The sequence below is a fragment of the Pteropus medius genome, unplaced genomic scaffold (genome assembly GCF_902729225.1).
Source record: "Pteropus medius unplaced genomic scaffold, Ma_sr-lr_union100, whole genome shotgun sequence".
NCBI classification, from domain to species: Eukaryota; Metazoa; Chordata; class Mammalia; order Chiroptera; family Pteropodidae; genus Pteropus; species Pteropus medius.
In genome coordinates this window covers 60,214,006-60,238,781 of record NW_024344378.1, presented here as the reverse complement: position 1 = coordinate 60,238,781, position 24,776 = coordinate 60,214,006, and the positions used below count along the sequence as shown (strand labels likewise).

Below are 24,776 nucleotides of genomic sequence, written 5' to 3'. Positions count from 1 at the left end.
GTTTTTTAAAATGCTATTTCAATCCACATGTCTTTTTCCTGACATTGACTATAACTAAAACAAGTACTCACTTTACATTCTACATAGGAAGGATGAATAACCATAGCTTTAGTTATTTAACTAAGCTCTAAATAAAAAAATAGGCTTCAGTGTCCCAAGGCACAAGGGAAAAGGGAACCAAACAGACAGCTTATAAATGCTCCCTACCTTAATGTGAGCCTTTAGAGAATTGGGGAACAATGACAAATATAAGGCCTCACAGGTGAGAGTAGATTTCTGACACTTAGGAGGTCTAGTATTACTTGCATCAGTTCCATTTTAGCATCTACTTTTAAAAGCATTCATCAGTGATATCATGTACCTATTTCTATTTTTTTGTGTGTTTCCCCATATGACAAAGAAATAGAAATCTAGTAGACCAAATGCATGCTAATATTATTTTTTTCCTCCCAAGTTTTATTTTTGTAAAATAGCAAACATATGTTATCTAGATTCACTGGTTGTTAATAGTTTGCCACATTTGCTTTGTGACTATTTTTTTGGGAGCAATTTGATGCAAATACCTTGTCACTTAACCCCAAAATACCAAAAACAAGAATATTCTCTTACAGAACCATAATATAATTATCACACTCAGTCCATTTAATATTAATGCAATACTATTTCTTAGCATATTGTCCTTCTTCAAAATTGCCCAATTTTCCCAATAACATTCTTCATAGCTTTTTTCCCTAATTCTGTATACAATCAAGGATCATGCATTACATTTATATGTCAGGATTCCTGGTAATGATTCGCTTGGCTTTCAAATAAAGAAATCTTGTAAATTTCCTGATGACAGCTACATTTCACAATCGCTATAATTCCACTTTTCCACATGGATCACTGTAATCTTCCATGACCCTGCATCTTCAAGCTATACCCATCGTTCTTCTTGGTACTTCATCACCACCATTCCCATCCAGAGGGGAAAATCCCTCTGGGTTTTATTCCTCTGGGCCAATCAAGGAAAACCCCAAATAGCCCAGGGTCTTCTGCAGCTGTTACTTTGGGCTTTCCTCACTTTATGCCTAGCCTGCTCCAGTTCCATTTTAATTACATCAGCTACCACTCATTAATTGCATCTATGAGTTTGGAGCCAGTTTTAAGGCCCTAAATGCAGTATGATTCTTGGTTTCCTTGTCTTTGACCATTGGCAAAATACTTCGACTCAGATTCTCTGCTCTAATTTTTCTCTCATTTGGTCTCTCCAAATATTAAGTTGAACCACATGGAACAGACAAATATTTCAATGGTTCAATATAAAAAAATTACTCTTGGGTGATTAAAACATCTAGGAACCCAAAAATCTGGCCCATTTGGCCAGTAAAAGAGCAAGACTACTTCTCAATTTAGTATGCATTCCATTTCAACTTCACTTTTCCAAATGTCTAATTATTTTATATTTGCTTTTGATGACTGGTAAGTCTCTTCTTGCTCTTTTTTAGAATTATTTGGGCTACTGTTGCTTGTTTTATTTTCCCTCATGTACATTAGAATCAGCTTGCCTATACCAAAAATATACTGTAGGCGTTTTAAAAGATATTTATAGATTAACTTAGGAAGAATTGACATCTTTATGATTTTGAATGTTCCCATTCAAGAGCAGAATATACCTTTCCATTTACCCAAGTTATCTATTTATTCCTTGGTAGAACGAATTCTTAATTTAAAAAACTTTATTGGGATAATTCAAATATCACGAAATGCACCATCTTAAACTGTACAATTTACTGGTTTTTAGTATAGTCACAGAGTTGTCCAAGTATCACCACGATCAATTTTGAAGACCTCAAAAACAACACCATACCCTTTAGCTATAACTCCTCAGTTTTCCATTCTCCCATCTCCTAGCAACCACTAATCTACTTTCTCTCTATGAATTTCCTTACTCTAAATATTTCATATAGATGAAATTATACACACATGGCCTTTTGTTATTGCCTTCTTTCATTTAATACAATGTTTCAAAGCTTAAGTCTTGTTATATTGATCAGTACTTCATTCCTTTTTATGACTAATTATATTTAATTTAATGGATATCCCACATCATTTTTTATCCATTCAACAGTTGATGGACATTGGGTTGTTTCTACATTTTAGCTATTATAAATTGTGTCCGGTACTTTTGCCATCACTTTTTGCTGCATTTTCACTGCATAACTAACTAGCTGTAAGGCAATTTTTCTGAATGAAAGATAAAATAACTGGTTGACAGTTTTTTGTTTGTTCATGTGGTTGGTTGGTTGGTTGGTTTATTGCATTTCTTCATTGATAAATCAATCAACTGCCATGAAAAAGATAAAATAACTGGCTTACAATTAGGGGTGTTTTTTCGGTTTCATTTCTCTGTTGACAAATCAACCATGTTCAGCAGACTAATGTATTTAAGCTAGTTGTCAATTTGGTTTCATTTCTCCATTGATGAAATTCTCACAGTTACTCTCATTTTTATATTATAGATAAATCTCAGCTAGTCCTCTAATGGTCTATACAGTGACAAGTAGATGTGGTGATGGTAGTCTTAAACTAGTGGGCATTTCTACCAGTGGTTTGCTTCAAGAGTTGGTTTCCTATTTTTAAACACACTACAAGGAGAGGAGAAAGAGAGGCCAAGGGCCCTCTTTAGGGTACAGAGCTAAACCCACCATTTCCATAGAATGAAGACAAGTGCATACAATTCACAAAATAAAATCAGTTATCTGTGCAGAATAACCATAAGTCTATACACATTTTAAATGTACTTAAATATTTTGTATTTCGCAATAAGGTCCTCTTGTTCTTTTTATTTATTTTTTTAAGTGAGGCAACTCTTGGTTGATCTCACAGATTGCAAAGACCTTGTCAGTATACAATCCCTTATTTTTTAGGCCTACAGCACCTGGTCTTCCTAAGTGGTCTCCCATCCAAGTTCTGACCAAGCCCGACCCTGCTTACCTTCCGAGATCAGATGAGATCGGGCTTGTTCAGGGTGGCATGGCCGTAGACTGTTATGTTCTTTTTAATGTTCCTCATTTATTTTCACAATTTTATCTTTTTTTTACAACAGAATTGCCTTATAGCCAATTAGTTATGCCACAAAAATGCTTGTGGCAAAGATGTCTACAACAAAGATGCTCACAGAGAAAGTACCTAGAACCATTGCGAATAACGCCGCTATGAACATTTGTGTAAAAGTGTTTGAGTACCTGTTTTCAATTTTTTTGCATATATAACTAGGAGTGAAATTGCTGGGTCATATAACTTTATATTTAACATTTTGAGGAACTGCTAAACTGTTTTCCAAAGAGGCCGTACCATTTTACGTTTCTATTAGCAATGTATGAAGGTTCTAATTTCTCCAAATTTTTTTACCAACACTTATTATTCTCCATAATTTTGATTTAGCCATCTGAGTGGGTGAGAAGTGGTATCTTTTGTGATTCTGATTTGCATTTCTTTAATGACTACTGACATTGATCATCTTTTCATGTGTTTATTGACCATTTTCATGTCTTCTTTGAAATGTCTGTTCAAGTAATTTGCTTTTTTTTGAGTTATTGAATTTTTACAGCTGTTTTACACTTTTTGATAATTTATCCTAAGTACTTTATTCTTTTTGATGCTATCGTAATTTTATTTTCAATTTGTTCATTGCTACTGTATATAGATAATGAATAATGCAAGATAAACTTGTTTACCAATTCTAATGTTTTTTAGTGTTGTCCTAGAGTTTTCAATATATGTTTACAACTAATCCAAGTCCCTTTCCAAATGTTATACTGCTTCATGGGGAGCACAAGTGCCTTATAGCAAAGTATTTCCCACAATCTCCTTCCTACCCCTTATAATATCGTATCATTCGTTTCTCTTCTCTATAAGCTATAACCATAGAACACATGATTGCCATTATTATTTTGAACAAATTATTATCTGTTAGATCAATTAAGAATAGGAAAAATACAGGATTTTATTCTACTTTTCTTTCTTTGGTTAGATTCAAGTTTCTAACCTATAGTATTTTCCTTCTCTCTGAAGAACTAACATTTCTTAAAAGGCAGGTCTACTGGTAATAAATTCTCTCAATTGTTGTTTGTTTGAGAAAGTCTTCATCTGCCCTTTAATTTTGAAGGATATTTTCACTGGCTGCAGAATTCCAGGTTCTTTATTTGTTTGTTTGTTTTAACATTTTAAATATTTCTCTTCACTCTTTTCTTGCTGTTCTGGTTTCTGAAGAGAAGTCCAATGTAATTCTTATCCTTTTCCTTTATAGGTAAGACGACCCACCTCCCAGCTTTTTCAAGATTTTCTCTTTGTCTTAGATTTTCTGAAATTCGAATATAATATGCCTAGCTGTAGATGTTTTGATGTTTATCATACTTGGTGTTCTCTGAGATTCTCAGATCCTTGGTTTGATATGTGCTATTAATTTTGGTAAATTATTAACCATTGTTATTTCAAATATATCCTTTGTTCATTTCTTTCTTCTCCTTCTGGTAGCCTTATTAAGCATATGTTATTCTTTTTGCAGTTGTCTCACAGTTTTTGAGAATTCTGTTCCATTTTGTGTTACATTTTCTTTTTGCATATTAATTTTGGAGGTTTATATTGACATATCTTGAAGCTCAGAGATTCTTTCCTTATCTGCGTCCAGGCTATTAATGAGCCCATTAAAGGCATTCTTCATTTCCATTTGTATTTTTGATTTCTCATATTTTTTATTCTTTTTTAGAACTTCCATCTCCATGTTTATATTATTCATCTGTTCTTCCATGTTGTCTATTTTTTCCATTAGAGCCCATAGCATATTTGTCATTGTTATTTTAGATTCCAGTCTGATAATTCCAAAATCTCTGCCATATATGGGGCTGGTTCTGATGCTTGCTTTGTTTCTTCAGACTGTGTTTTTTGCTTTAACATGCCTGTAGGGAGCCAAAGCTCCCCAAATTCAAAAGAGTGCATGGTTTATCTCAGGAGGCCTGCTTGCATAAAAAAGAAAAGGCTGGTTCTGTTGAATTTCAGGAAGAAGATTAAGTATAGCCTAAGGGAGTGTCGAAGGGCGTGTCAAAGGAAGTGTCAATTGCACCTGGATCTTCAGGATGTTACTTTTGTGTTGTTTTGGAATGCAAATAGAAACAGATTGTGTTTAAAAGGAGGTTAAGAATTAAACTCGGGGAGGCAGTGTGAGATCTGCTCTCCCTCCTGCACCCTGTCTGTCTTCTCTTTTTTCTCAGTCCCCGCTCCCCCATTCAGGTACCCGGTTTGACTTGGTCGGCTGGCTTCCGACAGAGTGGCGCCCGAACAGGGACCTGAAAACGGGGGGAAAAAGCAAGGACCCACCGCAAGAAGAGTGCACTCGAGATTGGCCAAAGAAGCCGTGGGCGGTGAAGGTGAGTACGCAGGAGTTTTTGTAAATATAGAAACTGTAAGAGAAAATATAATGGGCCAAGGAAATAGTCGACTGCTATTTGTACATATGCTTAAGAATATGCTTAGAGTTAGAGGAGCTAAAGTAGCTCAGCAACAGTTAATGAAGTTTTTGCAATTTATAGAAGAAGTTTGTCCCTGGTTCCCTGAGGAAGGGACAATTGATTTAGAGACATGGTTAAGAGTGGGTAAAAAGTTACGGGATTACTATGATGACCACGGACCTACTAAGGTTCCGGCAGATACTTTTGGGCTTTGGACTTTGATTAGAGATTCTTTAGACCCTAGGCATGAAAGAGATCAGATTAAAGAACAAATGTCACCTGTACTTAAAACAGAAAGTGTTCATGAGTATGACGAATCTGAGGCTGCTGGGGTTGTGCCTTCTGCTCCTCCGATGCCTCCCCCTCCTTTCAACTCCATTTTTACTGATGAACAAACTTTTACAGTTTGCTAATATGCAGTCATTTATCTTTCCTCGTGTAATTAAGACCACCCCGATACAGAATGCTCTTAATATATTTACTGATGGTTCCTCTAATGGAAAAGCCATGTATGCTGTTGACAACCAAAATCCTATTGTCATACAAACATCCCCTGCATCTGCTCAGATTGTAGAATTGCAGGCAGTTGCTGCAATTTTTCAAATATTCGCTCAACAACCCCTTAACCTATATACTGATAGTCAATACATTGCTAAAGCTTTAATTATATTGGAGACTGTACCTTATATTGTTACCCACAATTCTGAGGTGCATTCATTATTGGCGCAAATTCAATTGGCTATGCACAACAGAAAAGAATTCTCATACAAATCTCCATGGTCCTTTGTCTAAGGCTAATGCACTTGTTGATGCAGCCACCCACCTATGTCTGCTTGCTAGTAATGTTGAACAAGCACGACAATCTCATGCTATACGTCATCAAAATAGTTCTTATCTAAGAAAGCAATTTCATCTCACCAGAGAAGCAGCAAGACAAATTATAAAAAGTTGTCCCACTTGCCCTCAGTTTTTTCATGTTCCTCATTATGGTATTAATCCCCGTGGTTTGATACCGAATCAAATTTGGCAGATGGATGTAACCCACATTCCTGAATTTGGTAAATTAAAATATGTACATGTTACTGTAGATACATTTTCTGGATTCATTTTCGCTTCTGCTTTGACTGGTGAAGCCACTAAACATGTTATTGATCACTGCTTACGCTGCTTTGCAGCTATTGGATGTCCTCAAATTCTTAAGACAGACAATGGCTCTGGTTATACTAGTGTCGCTTTTAAAACATTTTGCTCTCAGTTACATATTGAACATAAAACTGGTATTCCTTACAACCCACAAGGTCAAGGCATTGTGGAACGTGCCCATGGCTCTCTAAAGACTCAACTTGAGAAAATAAAAAAGGGGGAGTTATACCCCTATTCTCCACAAAATTATTTAAATCATGCCTTATTCATTTTAAATTTTTTAAATTTGGATGCCAAAGGGCACTCTGCAGCTGAGCGCTTATGGCATCCCACTACTACTTTTAATTATGCCACTGTAAGATGGAAAGATCCGTTAACTGGACAATGGAATGGACCAGATCCTGTACTAATATGGGGGCGAGGGCATGTTTGTGTTTTTCCGCAGGGAGCTGACGGAGCACGCTGGTTGCCTGAACGACTAGTGCAGCATGCCGAAAATGAACATCGAGATTATTCTTCTGATGGGAATACTGATTAATATGCCGCAGTGCATTGGGCTTACATCCCAGATCCTCCGGTACTACATCCAACTGTTTGGTCTGGGCCACAGATCCAGGTTTTTTCTAATAACTCTAAACTTTTAGGATTGCCATTAGCCATGGAACAGCGATATGTATATGATAATTTTAATTTTTCCGGATCAGCAATAGGACTACCTATTTGTTTTCTATTCAATTCTACTTCCCAACCTGGGTGTTTGACTATCACGGAGCAGCCTTAGCATAAGAAAGGAGCTGTTATGCTTGGGGCTCCTGATGGCGAAGCTGTAAGCAACAATGATACAATTCCGTTTGAACTTTGTCACTCGAAGAGGCATCTGCAAAAAGATTCAGTATGGTGGCATTGTTGTCATCAAGAGAATGTCACTTTGTATCCAGTAACAGGATTTAATGAAACTGTTTGGGACTTCTCTCGGCCTTATAACACTGAGACTGCTTTATCTGCTGGACTCTGGAAAACAAGCTCTGGCGCTTGGCAGACTCATATTTGGAAACTGGCTGCCGGACTTGTGTTAATAATTGTCAGCTGTCTAATTGTGTTACTCCTGTTAACACTTCTGTTCTTGTGCTTAGATAACCACCATTTATAATGGTTCCTGTTAACCTTACAGGCCCTTGGTTTGATGAATATGGGTTACAGGTTTTACAAAAAATTAACACGGCCTTAGGAAGATCTATAAGGGCTGTGGCTGTTGTTGTGGCAGGTATTCTTGTAGCCTTAAAAGAAGCTCCCGAACTACAAAAAAATACTGGTCAAACAGTGTAAGAATTTATAAAGGGTTTAAAAGGTTTAGTCCCTACTTGGGGACCATTTACTCATTTATTAGGATTTGTTATCGTTCTAGCCTGTTTCATCTTGTGAAATGCATAATACAAGCAGTGCGAGATGTTGGTTCCGAGATACATGCAATAAAGTTAAGAAATAAAAATACCCCAATATAGTGGCTGGTAGTCAAAGACGGGTAAGGACTTCTTGGAAACTGGACAACCTAAGACAGGGCATGTATGATGGAATACATGTTCCAATGACGGGTAAGCTCCATGTTTCGCAGGAAGCCACCTAAGACAGGCACAGTCTACTATAAAGTAAAAAAGGGGGAATTGTAGGGAGCCAAAGCTCCCCAAATTCAAAAGAGTGCATGGTTTATCTCAGGAGGCCTGCTTGCATAAAAAAGAAAAGGCTGGTTCTGTTGAATTTCAGGAAGAAGATTAAGTATAGCCTAAGGGAGTGTCGAAGGGCGTGTCAAAGGGCGTGTCAAAGGAAGTGTCAATTGCACCTGGATCTTCAGGATGTTACTTTTGTGTTGTTTTGGAATGCAAATAGAAACAGATTGTGTTTAAAAGGAGGTTAAGAATTAAACTCGGAGAGGCAGTTGTGAGATCTGCTCTCCCTCCTGCACCCTGTCTGTCTTCTCTTTTTTCTCAGTCCCCGCTCCCCCATTCAGGTACCCGGTTTGACTTGGTCGGCTGGCTTCCGACACATGCCTTGTAATTTTTTGTTGAAAACATGACATACTAATAAAAGGAACCAGGGTAGGTAAGGCTTTAGCATGAGATTTAATGTTTATCTGGCTAGGAGTGAAGCTATGTTTACTGTTTGCTGTAGCTATAGGTGTCAGAAGCTAAAATTTCCTTCACTGTCCTTGCGGTGCAGGACAGGGCAAATTCCTCCAAGTTGGAACTCCAGCCCCACGCTGGCCAAGAGAGGGCCCTTGACTCCATGCAGCAAAGAATTCAGGCGCAAATCAGAGTTAGAGACAAAAGGAAAGTTTATTAGAGAAGGAATAACATTCCGCAGACAGAGATGTGGTCTCCTCTCAAAGAGAATAAGATCCCAAGTATTTGAGGAATTGGGTTTATATGCTTTCCTTTCAGGGTATGTGTATTCTGTGTTAAAGGCACAGGGAAGTAGTTGTAAATAATCTCAGCAGGAATCTTCCTGTAGGTCCCCCATGGTCTGGCTGTATGCTGATCAGCCAGGTTCCTGTGTCTAGCAGCTTGTAGCAGGCTTTGAATATAACTTCTTTTAATATTTAATCAATTCGTGTTGTTCTCATGCTTCTTTCTTATATTATTTATGCTCGTCTTTTCTGTTGTCTTCAAGTTTTCCTAAAGGCTTCTTAATAGGGTCTGAGGCATGCAATTCTTTCAGCTGTCACCTCTGTTATTATATAAGATCCCTACTGATGTGGTGGTAAAAAGTATGGGAGGAAGGGAAGCATTCGTAATCTTATGATTAGGTTTCAGTCTTTCAGTGAGCCTGAGTTGGACATTTCCTCTCTAGATGGTTAGGCTCTGGTAAAATAGTTTTCCTTAAGAGCATGCCTTATTAAAGAAAACAGAGTCCTGGGCTTATTTGAAAATAGTTACCTTTTCTCTCCCTCTTCCATAAGGAGAGGGGATTTTTTTCTCTAATTTTCACATTGAGAATTTGGTGGGGCTTCTGGGGATAAAACTCTTCAAAAGTGTGGGGGCTTCCCCAAGACTGGGTCCCCTTGGAGTTTTTAACTCTCAGGCTGGTCTACACTGAGCCTTCATCAATTTATCAATTATTGTTTAAAGTGTTCCTGTCCATATTGGCTCCAGCTGAGGGCTGCTGCTACTGCTGTTGCTCCCAGTTAGTTGCGAGTCTCTGTATGTTGTCTGTCTCTTCAGTTTTTGAAGCAATAGTGTGTTCTGTGACCTCATTTCATGATGAATATAACAGTTGTTGATTTTTAGTTCATTTGGCTTTTTTCTTGTGGGGACAAGAGTGATGACTTTTAAGCTCTTTATATATTGAATCAGAAACCAGAATTCTCAACTTTTAATACTATCCTTCAGTAAGATGAATCACTTCATCACTTGTCTCTTGCTGCTTTCAAGATTCTTTCTTTGTCTTTGCTTTTCAACAGTTTGGTTATAATATGGCTACATGTGTGTCTTATTGAAGTTATTTTATTTGGAATTCCCTGAGCTTGGATGTTTAGATTAATGTTTTTTTGTTAAATTTGGGATATTTTCGGGTATTATTTCTTTAACCATTGTTTCTGTTTCCCTCTCTCTCCTTTCCTTTTTGGACTCTCAGTATGCATATGTTGGTATTCTTGGTAGTGTTACATAGTTCTCTAGGCTCCATTCATTTTTTTTCAGTCTTTTTTCTTTCTGTTCCTCAAACTAGATAATTTCAATTTATTTATCTTCAACTTCACTGATTCTGTTTTCTGTCAGCTCATATGTGATATTGAGTCTTCCTAGTGAATATTTCAGAATTTCTGAATACTTCAGAATTTCTATTTAGGTTTATATTAATATTATATTAATATTTCATTATCTTTAGTGATATTCTATATTTGGTGAGACATTGTTCTCTGGTTTTTTTTTTAGCTCTTTATACATTTTTAGGATCACCTTTGAGTTTCTTGACTATGTTTATAATAGCTCTTTTAAAGTCTTTCTCTAATAAATCCAATGTCTCAGCTTCTTTGGGGATAGTTTCTACTGACTTCTCTTTTTTCCTATGTATGCAGCATACTATCCCATTTCCTTACATATCTCATCATTTCTTACTGAGAACTAGACACTTAAATAACATAATTGGGCAGTTCTGTGAATCAGATATTTACCACCCAGGATTTATTTTAATTAATGTTTCTCGTAGATGTTATTTGTTTAGTGACTTTCCTGTACTACTTCTGTAAAGTCTGTTTTCTTTGTCATGTGTGGTCACTGAAGTTTTTCCTCACTTAGTTTAGTGGTCAGCCAATGATTGCACAGAGATTCCTTAAATGTGTGGAACCAATAAGTCTCCCAGCCTTTGCCAATAGGCCTTGGTCTATGTTATGGCACACTTTAAATGCTCTGTCAGTTTATAACTCAGCCTTAGCCTTCACTTCCTATTTACACAGAGCCTCAACATTAACCAAGAGTGAGAGAGTAGGACTTTCTCAGGCATTTCCTGGGCACTACCTTGCACATGCACATGGCCTCTAGCAACCCAGGAATATGTTGGAGCTTTTCAAAATCCTCTATGAACATTTCATTCCGAAATTCCTCCTTTTAAGTTTTTGGTCAGCTTCTTCTTTGCCACAGCTATTATCCCTATTTCAGGTAACTGCAATATTAAACAGTCATTACTAATTTTTTATGCAATACCCCAGGAAGACTTTTTCACAGTGAATAAGCTCTGAGTGAGAAAAATAAAGATGAGCCCTATGTAAGTTTTCAGGAGCCTCCAAACAGGTCAAATTATATAATTCTCTGAGAGCCCAATTATATAATCCAAATACAGAAAGAACTCATACATCTCAAGAGCAAACAATCAAATAAACAAATAATCTGATTTTAAAAAGGCTATATCTGATTCTCATATATACAGATGGCCAACAGGTACATGAAAAGATGCTCAACATCACTAATCATCAGTGAAATGCAAATCAAACCTGCAGTATCACCTCACACCTGTTAGATTGGCTATTAACAAAAAGACAAGAAATGAGTGTTACTGTTAGTGAACATATAGAGAAATGGGAACCCTTGTGCACTGTTGATGGGAACATAAATTGGTGCAGCCACTATGGAAAGCATTATGGAGGTTCTTCAAAAACTTAAAAATAGAACTATTGGTTATCCAGTAATCCTACTTCTGGGTATTTATCTGAAGAAAATGAAAACAGTAATTCATAAAGATATATGCCTCCCTCTGTTCATTGAAGCATTATTTACAATAGCCAAGATATGGAAACAACCTAAGTGTCCATCAGTGGATGAATGAAAAAAATGTGGAGATATATATATATATATATAATGGAATATTATCAGTCATTAAAAAAATGAAATCTTGCCATTTGCAACAGCATGGATGGAACATGAGGACATTATGCTAAGTGAAATATGTCAGACAAAGACAAATATCGTATTACCTCACTTTATGTGGAATATAAACAAAACAAAACTAATAGAGAAAATAGATGAATGGTAGCTAGAAGTTGGAGAGAGGAGGTAGGAGTGGAAGCTTGTGAAATGGGTGAAGAGGATTAAAAAAAAAGAAATAAAAGTCTCAGAGAAAAACCATATAATCATCTCTATAACTGCCAAAAAAATAAGATGTGAAAAAGTACAAAATCTATTTTTAATAAAAAAAACTTTTAGTAAAATTAGAACTATATCCTTCCTTAACATATTCTATCCAGGGCTGAAGGAGCCCTCAGACTTTTCATTTTTCTTTTGGTCACCAAATGTGAGTGTGTTTGGGGTGGGGCGTTCCACTCACTGAGCAATTCTCTGATTCTCCAGATTCCAGCTAAGTGTCCTATAGTTTAACTCAATTCCGACATTATCTACTTAGAGATAGCATTAAATATCACAAATTAAGGGCTCAATTTCTCAAGACTGCTCCCTCCCCCAAATCAAATGTCAGTGGCAAGTCTGGGTTGTTACCTGTGCTTCTAACAGGTGTAAATTGGAGGTCTCCATCACCTTCTCCTCGGGGTCGATTAATTTGCTAGAGAGGCTCCTAGAACTCAGGAGAACATTTTATTTACTAGATTATGGGTTTATTATAAAAGGATATGATTCAGGAATAGCCAGATGGAAGATATACATAGGGCAAGGTATGTGGGAAGGGGCATTGAGCTTTTGTGCCCTCTCTGGGCACCACTCTCCCAGGACCTCCTTGTGTTCACCAACTGGGAAGCTCTCAGAACCCCATCCTTTTGGTCTATTATAGAGGTTTCTTTACATAGGCATGATTGATTAAATCATTGGCCACTGGTGATTGATTCAACCCTCAGCCCTTTTCCCCTTCCCTAAGATCAAGGGGTGAGACCAAAGGTTCCAACCCTCTAATAATAGGGTTAGTTTCCCTAGGAATCAATGCCCATTCTTAGGGACATTCTAAAAGTCACTTCATTAACATAAACTTAGGCTTGATGGAACCGGGGCTTGTTATGAAAAACAAAAGACACCTTTACACCGCTAATCACTTAGGAAATTCCAAGGGCTTCTGTGCCAGGAATAGGGATAAAAACCAAATATATATTTATTACAAGTGTCAATATTACAGTATCCAAAATGAGAAGCAAAATAAATTATACCTTGTTACTTTCCATACATCAATTTAATTTTGATTTCATATCCCCATCTCACTGGGATGATAGAGAATTCCATCTCAGCCCTTTTGAGGAGTTTTCTCCTGTTCTCCAGCACATGTCAGGATTATGGGGATCATGGAGTCAAGATTTTGGAGGGGGGTGCATATGTGGTCTTCAGGCTCCTGCTCCCCCGTGTTTCTAAAGAGATACCCATTGTCTCTGGCCATGTGCTCCCTTTGAATCTAGTGACTCAAAGAAAATCCTTTGAGTAAGAGAGATCTGGGGCTTCTAGTCTCATCTCCTGGATGCATCCCTCAACCATTCCCCTCTAGGGTCCTTTTACCTCCCCCTACTGAAAAGAGAGGCTCGGGTTCCTAGTCACATACCTCCTCCTTGCAGGCTTTCTATGGAATGATAAGTGATGTATATAAGCCAAACAGGTAGGTTTTTCCTCCAGGTTCATAGCCCTATGGCCTTCATCATTCCTCATCTAACATGGTTTCTGTTATATTGTGGAATCTGGAAGATTAGTGTCCAAATCCCACCACATACTATCTATGTACTCTTAGCAACTGACTTACCTCTCTGAGCCTCTGTTTCCTCATTTGTAAAATGGGATAGTTATAACTCTTTCCTTGGACTGTTGTGATGATTAGAATGAGACTATTCATGTAAAGTAACTGGCACAGTGTCTGGGTGCAAGAGTTTGAATTGAAGCTATTGTTATTCTAACCTAGGCCTCTAGCTCACTTGTAATAGAAAGCCCAAACAGAAAGACCCACGGGAAAAACTTTTCCTGCTTCTGGCCTGGCTGCACTTACGGAAATCTACTAAGACTATAGCGGACCCCCAATTTACACACATGCTCTCCCACACCCACCAAAACACTTCTTTATGCCTGTAAAGTGGGTTTAATCTTCTTTATGAGCCTCTATCCAGATGGGAAACAGAGCAGGTGTAGGAGTGAAGGTGGACTTTAAACCTGTCATTCTCATTCTATTCTGATTCATATAGCCTCTTCAGGGTGACTCAGGCTTTTCCAGGGAAATACACAGTTGTTCATAATTCTTTGCCCTCTTCTTTCTCTAATTTCAAGAGTATGGGCTAGGGAGAGAGGTGAGAAGCTCACAATACCTGCTATCAGTAGGAGAGGGGCTTTGGAACTTTCTTCAGCATCTTTACAGTTCTCTAATTCTAAAATACTCTCTAATTTCAAGAGTATGGGCTAGGGAGAGAAGTGAGAAGCTCACAATACCTGCTATCAGTAGGAGAGGGGCTTTGGAACTTTCTTCAGCATCTTTACAGTTCTCTACTACATAGTCATGTATGTATGTTGGGGTTCCTGATCTCCTTGTCTATTAGGTGTGGTTGGTGAATTAGTGATTTGTTCTCTTGACTAATCCAGGCTGGTAGTTTTCCCTGACTAGATTGGCTTCACTGTGGCCTTGTGGATGCTGCTTTCTTAAAGTCCTTGTCGTTATTTCCATTCAGCAAGGGTCCCTGTCACTCCCAATAGAGCAACTGCATTCTGTGTTCCCATCTCTCCTGGGGCATGGAACATCAAAATCACTAGCACTTCACACATACACTGTGGTATTCAGTCAGTTTTCTCTGCCATTGCTGTGTTACAAACTGCCTTACAACTGCACCCCAGGCAACAACATTCTGCCAAGACTTCAAATGGACTAAGCTCCTCTGCTTTTGTTTTTTTCCTTAATGTAACATGTTGTAATAATTGGAAATATTTTTGGCTGCAAGTAATGGAAACTCCAGCTAACAATGACATAAATCCCAAGATTATTCACAAGGTCCAGAAACAGGTAGCATCAGGAATGGTTTGGTAACTCAGTGATGTCATTGAGAGCCCAAGTCCTTTCTCTTTTATCTTTAGCATAATTTTATCCTTAGCATAATTTTTTTTTCAATTCTTGTCATCTAATCATCATAGCATAGCTGTCTAAGCCTCAGACATCACAGTCATAATTCAAGGAAGAAATAAATGGGACCAAAAAGCATCCTCATCTCTCCTCTTGTGCTGGTCTCTTTTATCTGAAAACAAAATATCTTTCTTAGAAACTTGAGAGGAAACTTATACTTGTGTCTCATTAGCCAAAATAAAGTCACACGTCTACTTCTAGTTTCAAAGGAAGCTGGAAAAGAGAGTATTTGGCTTTCTAGCCTCCCCAAGAGAAGATGCCAGGGAGAAGTGAGATGGGAATACATGGGGAGTAATCACTCAAAATGTCATGTACCCAGTTTCCACTCTGAGACTTTGGAGTAGAAAGGGAAGGTTGGGAGCCATATGTTTGACCACTGCTTCTCTAGGAGCATGGGCAATAAGGGAGAATGGTAGGCTTGATTTCCTCATATGAATGTTGTAAAGATTAAAGAAAATTATGTAAAACACTTAGCATAATATCTGGAACAATACAAACACTCAATAGATGTTAGATATTATTATTATTATTATTATTATTATTGAAATTATTAACTCTGCTTTTTCTCTTTCTTTATTCTTCCATCCCAGAGGGACAGGCTTTCTATTTCTTCTCTACAGAAATTTCTCCTACTATATATCCTAAGTTTTTTCTACTGCAAGAGCGATACTCTATGATCAAGTCAGGCTTGTTTTGAATTCTACATAAATCTTAAGTAGGGTGGTCATACAAACTGGAACATGTCAGAGAACAAAAAAGAATGCCTTTTTTATAGTTTTATTGAGATAGAATTCATACACCATACAATTCAACTATTTAAAGTGTGCAATTCAATAGTTTTAAATATATTTATAGTTGTACAACCATCTCTACAATCAATTTTAGAACATTTTGTCACCCCCAAAATGACACCTTGTGCCTTTAGCTATAACTTTTCAGTTCCCCATTCTTTTTATTGCTGAGTAATATTCCAGTTAATGGATATACCACATTATATTTATCCATTCATCTATTCATGAATATTAAGGTAGCTTCCACCTTTTGGCTTTGTGAATAATGCTGCTATAAACATTGATGTACATATTTGAATACCTGTCTTCAAGTCCTCTGGGTATGTACTATTAAAGAACAAAATTCAACCAAGCAAATTTGAAGTACTAATTGACTTTATTGAGTGATTCATGAATCGGGCAGCATCCCATCTAGCAACTGGAAGGGAGCTCAGAGGGGTTTTACAAAATGTAAGTTTTTATAGGCGAAGGGGTGCGGCAAGGGAACCATTGACAAAGGGTGGGGGAAAGGGATTATTTTTGAACCAGGACATCTCCTTTTGGGGTGAAGGGATCAGCAAGGGTTTTTATCATTAAGACTGCCTCTTCTTTGGGTCGGGGAGGGAGATGGAGAAGTCCCATGTGATAGATGACCTCATTGGTGTTGACCAGAAAATTCCAGACCTGTTGGTTAAGATTATACTTCTGGGAAAGGCTGAAACTTAATTAGGTCAGGTATTAAACCTAGTGGGCCTCTTTGGCTTTAGCATAAGAGATAGCATTTTGGGTCTGTGATATTCTCTTTAACAATACTTAAGAGTGAAATTGCTAGTTTAAATGGTAAGTCTATGTTTAACTTTTTAAGGAACTGCCATCCAGTTCTTATAACTCCTCATCCTTGGCAATACTTGCTGTTATCTGTCCTTTAGATTATAGCCATCCTAATGGGTTATAAGTGGTATCTCATTGTGATTTTGATTTGCATTTCCTCAGTGAGTAATAATGTTGAGCATCTTTTCATGTGTTTGTTGGCCAATTAGAGGATACCTTTTAAATTTTTTATTTGGATATAGTTACACATTTATAGAAAAGCTATAGAATAGTTTTAAAAAATCCTTCATCCAGATTTACCAATTGTTAACATTTTGTCCTATTTGAGTTATCATTTTCTCTTTCTGTGTGTCTCTCTCTGTCTCCATACACATGTGTGTGCGCACGCGCACGCGCACACGCACACATACACGCACACACACATACACATACATTTTTTGAACAACCTAAGAATCATTTGTATTCATCATGCTCCTTTATCCATGAATGCTTGTTTGAATTTTCTGGGAACAAGGAATTTTTTCTTAAACATAACGTTAGTACATTTATCAAAATCAGAAAACTTAACACTGATAAAATAATATTAGCTAATGCACAGTTCATGTTCAAACTTCGCTGCCGCGTCCTCTTTCTACCCTACTGCGTGACAAGGTCCAGAGATGGGGACAGAGGCTTCAAGGAATGCATCGTCAAGAATGAGGACGTGGCATGTGTTTAGGGATAATTGGTTTTTTAGAAACGATCCTATTAATAGGGGGAATTTGGGTAGCACAAATTCTAGTAAGTGTAAACGCTGTACAAATGGATTTCCTCAAAATTGGCTCTGCGGAAAACATAGTAAATTCCCCGCGTATGGAATCAGCTCTAGTCACCCTGATGTGTCCAGAATGCGTAAACCCTTTATTTGAACAATTATTAAGAGAAATTCCTTTTGACGCGCCTCTTAAAGATGTTATGAATAAATTATAACAAGCTGAATTACTAGAACCAGTTTATACTCCTGTTCCCACGCAGTTAGTAGAAAAATTAGTAAAGGATAAGAAATTTACTCATAAGCCTTTGCCTACTATGGAAGGGCCTCCTTTTGTGGCCTAGTGGATAAATAGAGAACTCTGGTATCCACCTAGGGGGGCTAATAGTATGAAAAGATTACCTGATCTTCCTTTGCCTTATACAGGAGCTTATAATAAAGATAGTATACATATAGTGAATAAAGATGGAATTCATATGCCTTATAGTAGTTTAAGTTTCATAGAAAGGCTGGCTAGGTCAGGACCTCCTTGGTGCTTAAAAAACAAAGGAACAGAAACTTAGCTTATGAAAGCAGCTTTGTAAAACTGATTTTTATAAATATTTTCCTCATTACTGCACCAAGGAAACTTTTGAACAGCTATGAGAAAGGTTCAGCTTGAACTTTAGATATAGCATAAATCAAATAACATTTAAAAGATTTCTTCAGGCAGAAAGAAGAACAATGTCTGCCCACAAGCCAATGCTTGCTATTATGAATACATCTATCTATCACCTTTACTTAAATCAAACTGTATCTTACGTAATAGATATAATAATTAAAAGTTTAGATTGCTCCATCTGGTAGTTCTGTTCTAATGATTGAGAGAAAAATGTACTAGTTAATCATGAATATTAATAATAATATACTCTATAAGATTTTCTGCTTCGCCTAACCACAGAAATTTAACTCCCTGCTACCTTAACTACAAAGTATAATCAAATGCCAAAATAAAAAGTATAAAAGTTGTACTCAAATCACAATAAAACGGAACAGTGTCATACCGCCTCTGAGTTGTGTAGTTGACTGTCTCCCGCGCTGAGGCCTTGTCCACCTTCGGGGCCTCCTGGATCCTGTCGTGGCTGGACCGCGGCACTTTGCCAATTGTCCTAATATTCTATATTAGAGTTCAGGATCTGGTCTAGGATCAAAGATTGCATTTAGTCATCATACTTCTTTAGTTGCCTTTAACTGGAAACATCTCAGCTTTTTTTTTATTAATCTTTAATGGCCCTGATAATTTTGAAGAGTATGGGCAAGTTATTTTACAGACTAGGTTTGTCTGATACTTCTTTATAATTAGATTAAGTTTTATAATTTTGTCAGGAACTCCACAAAGAACGTCCTCAGGGCATCATAGCAGGAAACTCATTTTTGCCCCATCATTAGCAATTAGTTTTGATTACTTTGTTAAAATGGTATCATTTTATTCCATTGAAAATTACTATTTTTCCTTTGGTAATTGATAAGCAATTTGGAGGGGAAACTTTGAGACAATATAATATTCTTGTTGATGAAAGATGTCCAGCCTATAAAAAAAAAGTCTTATAAGAGTTTATTTGAGCAAATTGATGACAATTGCCAAGAAGCAAAATCTCTATAGATTGAGAAAATGCTCTGGAGAATGGCAGTTCTGCAGCTTATTTTAGACATTAGAATCAAAGGAAGAGACATAGGAGGGCTGCATGAAATTCAGTGGTGGTAGATTAGGGTGGGAGAAGAAAGCAAAGTGGGGGACTCTCTGAGAGTGGATGAAAAGTAAAACAGAGAGACACATACTTCTTTTACATTGGTGGGTACAGGATAGTTAATATTTACAGCACATAGAGATGGTATGTGAGTAATAAGATAACAATGTAGTCTTGTGCTCTGGTGTCCGTGGTTGTGCCTTCAGGGGGTCTGGAAAAGAAAATTACTCTGACATTTCAAAGGTATGTTATCTTAGATGCACAAAGACAATAGACAATTTCAAAGATAAAGATTGACCTTTGTTAAGGAAGCCACAGGCCTAGGATGTGACTACCCACCATGACCCTCTTTTAGTTAGAAATTTTTACATTCAAATCACCCCGTGTGGTTACTTTCAGCCTCTGAGGGCCTCCCCTGAACTTCTCAGGTTTATTATGTGGCTCCTTTTCTGTCCACATTCTGTCCCTCATTAAACTTCCATTCACTAGTTTCAGTATCTTGTCTTTTTAAAAAAATCACTTTTGAGATTTAATTTATATACAATAAAATTCATCTAGTTTAAGTGTCCAGTTGGAAAAGTTTTGACAAATGTGTAGAATTGTGTAACTGTCAACGTAAGAAACATCCAAACCTATAAAAAATTTTTATAAGAGTTAATTTGAGCCAAACTGTGACATATGCCAGGGAGCAAGGTCTTAAATGCTCCTGAGAATGAATGTGCAGTTTCTTTTATGCATTTGAAATTAAGGAGAGAATCTAATCTAAGGAAGATTACATGAAGGTGGGTGAAAGCAAGGCAGGGATTGGATTACAGGATAGTTAACAAGATTATGTGCTCCCTTGAGGGTGGCTTAACCTCTGAGGGGTCTGAAAAGGAGGCATTTCAAAAGTGTGTTAACCTAGATGCACAAGAACAATAGACAGGGCTTCTTTAAGGCAAAGTTAAGCCTTTTACTAAAGAAGTTACATGCCTGGGCATGACAATCCACTATGACCTGCCAGTTAGGAATTTATGATCAGATCACTCTGTGAGGTAACTTTCTGTAGAACTCATTTTTCATCCATATAACCACCACCATAACAGAAATTTAGAACATTTCCCTCACTACAAAAAAGCTGAAAGAGGGGTCCTTAGTAATGTGAGACAACAGGCATAAACGTAGACATGGGCTGTCCTAATCTTAAAGAACAGTGAATCTCTTTCTGAATCAGTCCAAACCTTCAAGAGCATTGTCTTGGTAGAAATTCAGAACAGAAGCCCAAAGCAGAACAATGACCCCTTTGTTCAGAGTGGCACCTGCCTCCTCCCTGACTCAATGGATGGGAGGCCCTGAGGCAACAGACTTAAAGGGTATGATGAAACACTTGGAAATATGTCCAAAGTATCCCACTGCACACTAGACTCTTACTTGTCCTCATTGCAAAGGCTCTTGTGGACCCCATGGCCTCTCAGAGAACACAGGGGCACTTTTAGATGTGTTCCCTCACCACCCTAGAAGCCCAGGAGACAGAAGATGTTGCTCCACACTGCTGCTGTCACTGTGTCCTACAGTATAGGAATATTCAAAGACCTCTCTTGGTCTCCCTGTGCCCCACAAGAAATGAGCACAGCTTTCCTTTCCCCACTTGAAGATCCTCTCACTTACTGAGGATTCTGTTATCTCTACTCTTTCCTCTGCTGCCCACCCTGGATGAGACAATGGGAAAGACACAGAGTTCCCTTTCAGGGACCAACATCAGTGATTCACTGTACTGCTCCCCTCTCCAACTCTCTCCTTTCCCCAGGTTTATGGGATTTTCATCTAATCTGGGCAGGTGTTAAGTATTTTTTGATGCTGAATGTTCAGGCTAAGAATTGAATTTGTTGATGCCCTCAAAGCCTTTTTTCTTTTAAAACTATTATCTCTGCCATGGGCTGTGCAAGTCTATTCTGAAATTAAAAGTTGAGCATTGAATCACTTCTTTCTGAATTACTTTAGGTAGCACCCTACACTCAGCACAAGGGTACCAGAAAGTAGAGTAGGATGAGAACAAAGGGCAAGCTTCTTTGGCTAATATTGTCAATACCACCCCATTATTATACAGTTAATTTGGGGAAATAAACAAGACTTCATGTTTATCTACCTTAAATGTTATCATCATTTATCTAGCTTAGTTCCTCCTCCTTTTGACTCTAAGGCAAATTAAATACTTATTAAATATTTATCTTAGTCCCTCCTCCTTTTGACTTAAGGATAAACCAGATAAGGAAATATGCTTATTTACTTTTTATTTTTCTTTTCTGGTTATTGTCGCAGGTAGGAGGGAGACAAAGGTAAAGTAAAGATGACTGGAAAAGTAATACAGGATTAGATCCTATGATAGGGCACGAGTCTGGGCTTTGTAGAACAGAGTACCCGGGCACAAAGGGAAAAGGAAAGCCCTTTCCCAGCAGTGTGGAAGATGGTGAAGGTGCTGACCAAGCAGTGTGAGGCTAACTGGGGAGAAAAGGAGGCCATGTCCTCAAACTGCAGCTCAACCTAGGCATGTTTATTGTACAATGAATATAACACATTTATAAATATGTTAAAACTAATACCATTTTCATGTCTTTCAGAATTATGGATGGTTTCTCTTAGTGTTCATCCCAGACCTCAGGAGTGTGAGCTTGATTATAATGATTCTAGTGACTGTGACATCTTCATTTCTATGTGGTGAGATTTGAGGCATTGCTTTAAACAGTATGAGTGAAAGAGATCTCTGTGCACTTGGATATAACAGATGAGAAGCAGCATGGAATTTGAGAGGAGCTCCAACTCTGGAAAAAGTTAGAACTGGATTTGAGTCCCTAATTAGCTAGGCATCTTAAAGCTCTTTCAGCATGTCCATCAACAGAATGAGCATAACTGGACTACGAAACTAAACCAAAAAAACAATGTAAAGGAATTCATAAAGCACTACATAGATTTAACTCTTATTGCTATTTAAGCTAGTCAAATGCTTCGCACGCTTGAAATTGTCTCCCACATTCCCTTTCTATACTTAAAATTCTGCTTTAGGTTGCATAAAGCTTTTGAGAGTGAATATTACCTCCATCTGCATCTCCTTGTATACTCTTGCCCACACAAAGATGCACACCCTTGTTTTTATGTGTGTCTGTTTGTTTTTACATTCCTGTTAAAGACACTTGGTATTAAAAGTTTTCTAACTGTTGATATACACAAGCTTCCATTTGGTGGAACCTGCTAGACACATCTCTAAGAGAGGCCCCTCTATACTCTGAGAAAGGCACTGGATCCAGAGTTAGAATAAAAGAAATGTGACATTTATGAAGGCAATTAGTAGGAGTTTTACCTGTATTACCTTAACCTTCCCAACAATCCTAAAGAATAGTCATAAATGCATATATTTTAAAAATGAAGAAATGGGCTTAAAAACATTAAGTTACCTGTCCAAATTCACATGGCAGAAGCAAAATTTGAGCCCAGTTGTGTCTGATGCATTTAGCCTATTCTCTTTATACTTCTGAATGCCAACTAGCTAGATAACTAAACTTAGGTAACTTTCGCTTTCTCTCTAAGACTATTTACTCCTCAGTAAAATAATACCTTCCGTACCAATCTGTCCGCTTTTATATGTATCAATAAACAACTTATAAACTCTCTAATTGGGCTCACATAAAAGATTCTCAAGATCTAATGAGTCCAAAGAAATTTCTTTGAGAAAAATAAAAGAGAAAATTAGGTTATGTGAATATAGTTTATTCATTTTAATCCAGCCATTCATGGAACAAACATTTATATTGTGTGTCTACCTTATGCAACATTGCTTTTTAAGGATTGGAGGACTGGTGAAAGACAGGGACACAAGCTTGCATCCTCCTGTCACTGAGGTCAGTCCACATTTTGGAGCAGGTGAGGCATAGCACTTGAGCAAGCAGAGGTGTCAAAGCAGAGAAAGAAGGGTTTTGTGTGATGGCAAGAACAATGGTAGAGAGTGACAAGGGCAAGGAGTAGTCTGCAAACTCATCAAGAAACAGTAGAGTGGCTAAGAACTTGGGCAGTGGGATTAGTTTATAAGAGTTTAAATATTGACTCCATCACACACTAGAAATGTGACCTTGGGCAAACTGTGCCTCAGTCTCCCTGTCTATAGAGTGAAGACTATAATGTAAGGTTTTATGAGTATTTAATGGGCTTGATATACATAATGCGAAAGAAGGTGTCAGCCTTGAAGTGAGTATTCAATAAATATTTGGAAAAATTTTTAAATGTTCTGTCTTTGAAAACAAAAACTATAAGTGAAATCTTAAGAAAGGTTTAATAAAAGAATATAAAGTATATCGCTTGTATCTGAAAGTATTTTTACTGTGTTGTGGATCACTTCTCCTGGCTCAACCAGGAATATTTAAATACAGAATATTTAAATCCAGGAAGCTAAGCAGAAAGTTTATATTTACTAACTAATCAAATTGAGACAAGGTTTAAGTAAGACTAAACTTGACTCCAGTTTATTATAAGTGGCAACATTTCCTCTGTTGTATTTTTCTGCCATTTAATGTAAAGACAAAAACTCTCTAAAATCAAAACTTTAAATTTTGTCAGAAATTATGAACCATGACCAGCTAATTAAGAGAAATCATAAAATATGACTGTCTAGAAGATTTTAATGATTCTTAAAGTGTAGTTATTATTAATTACTTTAAACATAAATAGAGCTTAAAAATGGACTTACTGCAGATGAACCTGTAGGGTATTATGCGAAGTGTAAAAAGTCAAATAGAGAAAAACAAATACCATATGATCTCATTTATACGTGGAATCTAAAGAACAAAGTAAATGAACAAACAAAACACAAACAGACTCATAGAGACAGAGAACAAACTGATGAACAAACAAATGGATGGGAGGTGGGTTGGGAAGCTGTGTGAAAAAGGTAAAAGGATTAAGAACAAAATGATAGTTACAAAACAGTCACAGGGATGTAAAGTACAGCATAGGGATTATAGTCAATAATATTGTAAAAACTATATGTAGTGCCAGCTGGGTACTAGACTAATTGGGGAATCACTTCTTCTATTATATAAATCTCTAACCACTATGCTGTATACCTGAAACTAATAAAAAATAATATTGATTATGAACTGTAACTGAAAAAAATTTTAAAGGAGGGAAGGTGAAGGGGAATAAGAGGTTCTAGTTTACAGTTATAAAATAAATGAGTCATGTAGGTGTAATATACAGCATAGGGATGTAGTCAATAGTATTGTAGGTATCATATTGTTACTAGGCTTATCATAGTGATCACTTTCTTAGGTATATAAATGTTGAATAACTGTGGTGTACATAATATTGCATGTCAGTTACATTTTAATAAAAAAGCCTTTAAGAAAAAAATAAATACTGAGCTTTCTCAGGGAGAAAAATGAAAAAAGAAAGATGTTCAACATCACTAATCATCAGCAAAATGGAAATCAAAACAGTGAGATGTTACCTGTTAGAATGGCTCATCAAAAAG

General features: G+C 37.1%; 1 protein-coding gene and 1 pseudogene across 3 annotated transcripts in view; one reads left to right on the top strand and one right to left on the bottom strand.

The window, feature by feature from the left end:
* Window positions 1-24,776, top strand: part of MSMB (microseminoprotein beta) — a 74,620-nt gene that overhangs the window by 31,397 nt on the left and 18,447 nt on the right. Inside the window, exon 2 of one of the 3 annotated variants that reach the window (XM_039872399.1) lies at window positions 21,877-21,973. The exons of the other annotated variants lie outside the window; for them this stretch is intronic. The gene's annotated coding sequence lies outside the window, so the exon portion shown is untranslated. The remainder of the gene's footprint in view (window positions 1-21,876; window positions 21,974-24,776) is intronic. 3 annotated transcript variants of the gene reach the window in all.
* LOC120609797 (uncharacterized) lies at window positions 2,909-3,027 on the bottom strand (annotated as a pseudogene).